The sequence below is a fragment of the Mus musculus genome, chromosome X (genome assembly GCF_000001635.26).
Source record: "Mus musculus strain C57BL/6J chromosome X, GRCm38.p6 C57BL/6J".
Taxonomy (NCBI): Eukaryota; Metazoa; Chordata; class Mammalia; order Rodentia; family Muridae; genus Mus; species Mus musculus.
This window is the reverse complement of record NC_000086.7, coordinates 37848702-37856753: the sequence shown is the minus strand read 5'-3', so window position 1 is coordinate 37856753 and position 8052 is coordinate 37848702.

Below are 8052 nucleotides of genomic sequence, written 5' to 3'. Positions count from 1 at the left end.
ACAAGGCAGAAGGCATCAAAGTAAAGTACTTGTCAATATCTGGCTGTATCCTTTTTCCTAGGATAAGGGAAGAAAATTGCTTCTGTCCAGACACTTAGATAAGGCTTTACCCTATGAGCCAAGCAAGGAACGCCCAGGTATGGCTGCCACCTTTGACCAGACTTCTGTCTGTAAGTCTCTAATAAGCTACTCTTCACATAATTCTTCATCCTCTTTGCCTAGTCCCATGGCATCTCATAGCTGCTGCTCATACACCGGGCCTGGGTTTTTCAGAAGAAGATCCAAAACCACAACACAATATTGTCAACTGCAAATCCCAGTCTCTGGTATAATTAGTTACTTCTATAATTATAATCTCTGTAGCTGTTTCTTCAGGGCATGACATAGCCATTGCAAACATGATCTCACAGCACCTGAGTAGCCTGCACTGAGCCTGCACAAAATAGACCTGTTAACAGCAAATTGTGGATTGAAGAGACCCTAACTCTCTGTGCTGAACTATTGACAACTGACAGATTCTGGAGAAGGTACAGTCACTCCTCCAGTTATATAGCAAACAATGCGCCCTCTAGGATCTAGCGAACAGTTCCAAATGCATGTTTACACAGGCAATCCAGGTTAAAATCAGTGGGTCCCAAATCAATGGCAAGAACATGGGAGAAGGACATGTAAGGAAGCCACCTTGTAGTATCACTGTCATTAGAAACGTAAGGAAAGTAGCAATGAGGATTGTAAAAGAAAAATCTGGAAAACCACTCTTCACACTACACTCTTATCTATGGCAGCAATATAATTTAGGGCCACAGACAACCATTTGGTACATGGAAGATAAATCTAGCAAGGACGATTAAGATAAGGACCAAAGGACATAGGACTCAGAAGCCAAGAAGTCATTTTCCTCAACCCTAATCTTTATCCCCTGTGGAATAAATAGTTAACTCTATGGACAACTAGGATTGCTTCAGTCATACTGAACTCCACAGAACTACAGACTAGAAATTTCCATGAGAGTATGAAAACCAAAGTCTTCCCAATCAAATATTATGTATGAGTTGTCAGTTAAATGAATTATTGATCTGACCAATAAATAGTTGTAGCCAGATGACTCGTATCTCAGGCATATAGAACTATGACTAAAATCTGTGGATCCAGAGCTCCCAAGATGGTACAGTGGGTAAAGGTGCTTGTGGCTAAGGCCGGTGATCTGAGTTTGATTTCCCGAGACCCACATGGTACAAGGAAAGAACAAACTCTTGCCAGTTGTCCTTTGACCTTGATGAATCCACCTGTACACGTACACATGCATGCACATGCATACAAGCACATGCACACACTCATGCATGTGATAAATCTACAGACCTGAAAAATGCATCTTTCTCAAAGGCAAATTGCTATGTCTATTGCTTCCCTCAAACTCCAGAGGCCCCATAGTCAAGTTCCTGGCAATATGGAGCACTGTGATATTCATCAAAAGGCCATCCAGGGATTTCAGAAAAGGCAAATGCCACACTCTCCAGCCCAGGCAGTGAGAATGGATACCTGTAACACAGGTGTTCCCATGATGTGTTCCACCAAGCTTAACAATCCAGTCTCTCTGCACTGTGTGGATGAACTGGATAACCAGTATGAGTCTGTCTCTCAGAGCCATAGACTCCTGTGCCATTGGACACAAGTGGAGACCTGCTTTAATCCCTTTGATCTCTTTTACATTCAGAGAGCAAGGATTTCCCAAGCCTGGTAGACTGGCCACAGTAAAGGACAGGATGGGTCAGGCAGCTCCAGTTTTGCAGTCTCTGGGACCCTGGGTGCCATGCTTAACCCTTGATCCTACATGGAACAATCATCTTTGACCCACAGCTTAGACACATTCTTTTGTTCAAGGCTTTATCCATGCATTTCTGTCAGAATTGGTCCTCCCTATCTTCCTCATCTGAGCTGGATGGTCTTTGCCAATAAAGTAGGTACATTCAAGCTGTGTAAAAGAGGTATACTCTGATGACATGATCACTCCATGGTAAGGTTAAGGGAAATGTTTTTTATTGTAGATTAAAAAGAGAGAGAAAGAGAACAGCTAGAGACATTTGGAAGAGTCCAAAGCAGGGAGAAAAAGAAGTAGATGAAACATGGCCATCAGACAGCATGGATACCTGTGAGAGTCAGGAGAATAGCAGGACATAAAGAATAGAGAAAAGAGTGGGTGAAGCAGGAACTGGGCAGGAAAAAAACATTGTGAGAACAACAGGTTATAAGGGGAATGAGTAGGTGCGGAAGAGAGGCCCATGACCTGGAGGGAGTTTAGAGTAAGGGTGGCTGTGAGAAGGGCTAAGGTGTTAGCATGGACTGGGAACTGTGTAACAGGTACCTATGACAGTGTGGGAGGCTGAAGGCCAGCATGCACTTTGATATGCTGATATGGGGCCACACGTAGCCCACACCTTTAACCCATACCTTTAGCCAGAGGTAAGGGAAGTGACTCTTTTGGCAGATAGAAACCAGCTCCACAGAGTTCCTGAGGAATGCTGGCTTTTATTAAAATGTCAAAAATTCTCTTATAGTCTACATTGAGCTAATTTCTGGATATTTGGACTCCCTTTTGGGTTGGAGAATTGAACTTCCTTTGGACCCGACAGTTGGAAACAGCCTTGTACTTCCTATGTTTGTTAGGACTTTAAAGAGAGTGGTGATAAGGACTGTGAAGGAAAATGGCTGACCCAGTTGCCTCTAACTACACTTTCCCATATTACACTTCTCTCTATGGCAGTAACATAGTTTAGTTCTTTGCTTAACTATTGCTACCCAAGTGAGATGTGCCAAGGATCACTAAGATAAACAGGAAATGGCATGTGACTGGGAAGCTAAGAAGTCATTGTCCACCACCCTCTTCCCCATCTTCTGTGGAATGACACCTGCTTCATTTCTTCTGTACCTCCCAATGTGTCACTCTGTCCCACTGAGCATGCCAACCCTGGGGACAAGGGTCCAACAGAATATAGGGTCACCTATGACACTAGAGAAGGAAAGGGCAATGTCTTAAAAAAAAAAGACACACACAATTAAATTGGTCTCAGTCCTGAGCCCACACAGGAAACTCACAAAGGCGTGCCATGATGGCCTCTGAGAGACAGGAGTGCTTAGGGCTATAAGTCGTGTAGCCCCAGATATCTTCTGTGCCTCCATTTCAACCATCTGCTGGAAATAAATGTGTTCACTAATATCTGCCTCCTACAAATGCCCTGGTCCTTTATGCAACTCTGAAGCTCACTTCAAGGAAGTTGTCCCAGGAAAAAGAGGAGTAAGAGGTAGAGTCTGCCTCTGAGTCATAGAGCCCTCTGGTATTGCCTGAAAGCCCTGGTGGCCTGGGTCCCTGTGTGTGCTATCAGCTATCTGGGGTCCTGCTTCCCGACCAGAGACACATTATGAGTAGACAAGGAAAAGGGACTTTTACTAGGTTTAAGGTCACAACACCACAAGAAGAAACACAGCCTAACAAGTCTGCTTATATTACCTAAAAAGAAGAGTTTGGGCTAATCTCGGGTATTTGTGAAGAGAATCTTGTATCTTAGCACCAGTTACAACCATGGAAGCTTGTGTTCAGATCCATCCCAGCCTTACATCCAAAGTCTGCCTAAAGTATCAGGCCCAGCAGTCCCTCTTCTAGGCCTCCAGGGCAACGTCTTCCCTTCTGTCTGGGTGAAAATGCTTTCAGAGTCATCTGGAGTCTGAGGTCAGTAGCACCAAGTGTTTTCCAAAGTGAGCCACGCCTACAGAAGCCAGGACAATCACTGTGATCTTCTTGTCATTTTTTAAAGAGTATTCAAGACTGCCAATCTTGGCATGAGGGCAATCTGCTTCTATTTTGCTCTCTTTGCTTCATGCTTGAGGTTTGGAGATGTGAGTTCTCAGCTTCCTGCTCCTGCTCCAGCAATATGGCTCTGCTCTGCCATCATGGACTCTTAGCCTTCTAGAACTGGAAGCCTGTGGGGAGCTGATGAAATACTGAGTGAATATGTATGATCGACATGAGAATGGCCCGTCAAGGACGTCAATTCCTCATGGGAAATGGCAGGGCCTTAGTGTGGACATTGACAGTGTGTAGAAAATATTAATGGCAGCTTCTTCCTCCCAGGTGACTGGAGCCTGAATTCTTCCCCTACAAAGATCTTACACGGAGATCTTCTAACCCTCCACCTCATTCAGACAGTATGTAATGAATTTCCTGAGTTTTCCTGGTACTAGTGCGTCTCCATCAGTGCCCACAACCCACCCGATCCCAGAGGTATTTATTTATTTATTTATTTACTCATTCATTCATCCACTCATTCATTCCCCATCACTCCTGTCAGGTCAATCTCAGAGCCATGCAGATCATAACATAAGCCATAATAAATTTTTGAAGTTGCCTTGGTTATGGTGGTTTATCATAGCACTAGAGAAATAGCCAATACATGCTCTTACAGGCATGCCCAGAGATCTATTCTCCTTAGGTAGTTGCAGATGCTGTAAAGTTGACACTATTACCCATCCCACTGCCTTAATTGGCTTGGAGTCAACCCAGTCACACTAATTGCCTGGATGCACTCTCAGCCTAGAACAGTCCACATTCCCCAAGACTTTACTTGCTCCCAGACACCCTGTTAAGACCAGCGTTAACTGAAAGCTCAGGTCCAGCATTGGACAAGCCAACACTTCACAGAGGTCCTGGTTAGGCAAATGAAGCAACTCGCCTCTCTCTCGGGGTAATCAGGTGTTAAACTGTGTTAAAATTGCTGTTCATTTCATCAGGCAGAGCTCCCTCGGGAAGTCTTGTGGAAGAGTGTGGGATAGAATTGAGCAAGCTAGAGGAGTGAAGGGCACCACAAGAAGATCTACAGAGCCCACTAACCTGGGCCCATAGGGGCTCACAGAAACTGAACCAGCACCCAAAAAACATACAGGGGCTGGCCCTAGCCATCACCCATTTGTAGCAGATATGCAGCTCAGTCTTCATGTGGGACCCCTAACAATTGGAGCAGTAGCTCACTCTGACTGTTGCCTGCCATTGGATGCCCTTCCCCTACCTGAACTGCCTGGCTGGGCCTCAGTGGGAGAGCAAGTGCTCAATCTTGCTGGGACTGGAGGATGTCCCAGGGCAGGGTGGTACCTAGGAGGTTTCCTCTTCTCTAAGGAGAAGGGGAGGGGGTAATGGGGGAGGGATTTGTAAGGGTGGGACTGGGAGGAGAGGAGGGACGGGTACTGTGAATGGGATGTAAAGTAAATAAATACATAAATAAATAAATACTGTTAGTTTTAATGATACCTTCTTCAGGTTTCTATTTGTGATTATCAGTTTTCTAAATAAGCAAGGAGCCAGGGCAATTCGACTCCCTAATTAGCCGCTATCAGACTCTCTCTTGCTACCCAAGCTGCCGCAAGCACAAGGACTATCTAACATCCGCCTAGATTATCCTCTTGCTTGCATCAGCCGTCTCAAACATTCTACAGAAGTCTTGACACCATTATAAAAGACCTATCTGATTGGCCCATCTCCTGAAGCCCAACCCCAGCCAGGACAATTCGAAGCTCTAGATACCAGGTACTTAAGCTTGATTTAACCATTTCCACCTTGGCTCTGTGGGAGCTCTTTCCCTGGTTGGGGGCAGGGTCAAAAGTGCAAGCTTTAATGACTAATTTGTGCTCTATACTGAACCCTGATTAATTAAACAAATGGCTGTGATTGTCTCAACCCCTTCAGGATTTTGCTTATGTAGGTTACACTGAGGCCCCGTTCCTGAGTCATCTGGAGACAATCTGTGTTGCTTCCCTTGGTGTTTCCTGTGTCGGACAACAAGTCTAATAATGACCTTTCTGGAATGAGGTGGCCTTTTCTTGTCTACTTTCATGGGAGCAGGCTAGGCTAGAAACACAAAGAAACCAGAGTCAGAAATGTGGCAGAAGTAAGGACACGGTGACATCAGAGGAGCCAGCTTGACAGCTTAGTAAAGTACCCACCGTGGCTGATGCTGGCACTGGCTCTATTTTGATAGTGTACTCATCTACTTCGTTAAAGACTGGCTTTTAAGATGGCACAGATGTTTTGGAGTGATTTATTTTTTGAAAAAAAAATAAGGTGAAGAAATAAGCATTTGTTTGAGGGTGCTTTTTTTTGTTTTGAGTTTTGAGTTTGTTTGTTTTACAATTTTATGAGTTCATATTGAGCTCTCAGGAGTTTCCAGGAAGCACCCCCATGTTCTCAGCAGGTTCTCACACACTGAAAGAACAGTGTAAGGAGGGTAGGGGAGTGGCTCAATGGGTAGAATGCTTCCCACGAAGCCATGAAGAGCTCAGTTCAAATCTCTGAGCCCACAAAAAGCCGGAGAGTAAGCACCTGTAATCCCAGTGTTACTGTGGGGAAATGGGAGATGGAGACAAATGAATGCTAGCGAATTCCCAGGACAGTCAGCTTGTTGTATGCAGCAGAAAAACAAGGGGATCCTGTCTTAAACAAAGCAGCAAGTGAGGACTGACATCCAGGGACTGCTGCCTGCCATTGGATCCCCTTCTTCTAACTGAGACCTAGCTGGGCCTCAGTGGGAGAGAATGTGCTCAATCCTGCTGGGACTGGATGTCCCAGCGCAGGGTGGTAGCTAAGGGAGTTTCCGCTTCTCTAAGGAGAAGGGGAGTCAACCCAGTCACACTGACCTCTCTCCGCACATACCCTTTGCCTTATGTGCACCTACACAGACACATACATGTGCATTTACACACAAACACATCAATGGCATGTGCACATATAATCACACATAAATAAATAAACAAACAAACAAACGAATGAATAAACAATGTAAGTACCATCTCTTTCTGAGCATAAACGTTGTCAGCATCCTGCCTGTCTCCCCTGTCTGCATGGGTGTGTGCTGGTGGTGGCACAAGGAGGAAATCTCTGGGGATCTAAATGTGCTTGTATAACTGCATACAGAACTCTTGCTCTACTTTCCATGATGGCAATAAACATGCATGAGTTTCGAGGCATTCAGTCTCATTTCAGAGAGGGTGTGGAATCTATTTCACTCTAACAAACACAGAAAAAATTGAAAGCATGTCCCCATTACTGTAGATAATAGTACATGTATATATGTATAATTTTTTCTCATTTTATTGCTGATTTCATATATTTTAATCATACTCACTGCCTTCCCCAATTCCTCCCAGATCTATCGCCAAACAACATTGTGTCTTTTTAAACAAAATAAAATAAAATCAAGTACAGTTTACACTGCCCATATATTCTCTTGCATGTGTGGCTTTCAATGGTGGTGAGGAGTGTATGTCGGGATGCAAAAGTCCCATCCATCACTAAGGAGCTATTGGCTTGAAAGAAGAGAGTCAGTTAATATATTTTAATGAATATTTCTCAGCTTAAGAATTTTGATAGTCATTTGGGGTCCACATGTTTTTTGTATCTTTCTTATTATAGTTTCTTCTTTGGGTCTCTTTCCAGTATCTCTGTCTCTCTCTGTTTCTCTCTGTCTCTCTGTCTGTCTCTCCCTCCCTTCCTCCCTCCCTTTCTCCTAAGTTTGTGAGTACTTCCTGGCAGAAGGTTGACAGAAATTTCTTCTTTCATGTCTAGCATCTCCATGAGGTTTAAGCAGATACAGGCCCTTCAATCCATTCAGAAGCCGGACAGAAGGAATGAGGAGTGCCCAGCCAGGCCCTAGCTCTATTGAGTATGAACCTCTTCACAGCCCATTACAGGGATTAATCTGGGTAAGTGGTCTTACACCAGAAGCTGTCTATTAGTATTGGGAGCTTAAACCCACTGTAGGAGATGGAGTCTTAAGATCCTACAGGGCCCAGCCTCTATTCCACACAGTGGCCCTATTTCACCGAGCTGACTCTGTAATTACCACGTGTATCTTGTGGGCTGTCTGCTTTCTGTGTTACTGGAATTCCAGGGACTCTTCAACATTCTCTGCCCCTGGCACCGTACTCTTCCTGTAGAGTCTTATGTCTCCGGAGCCACGTCATTCATACGCTCTGGCAGATGACCGATAGCAGCAACTCTCGCACGTTTGC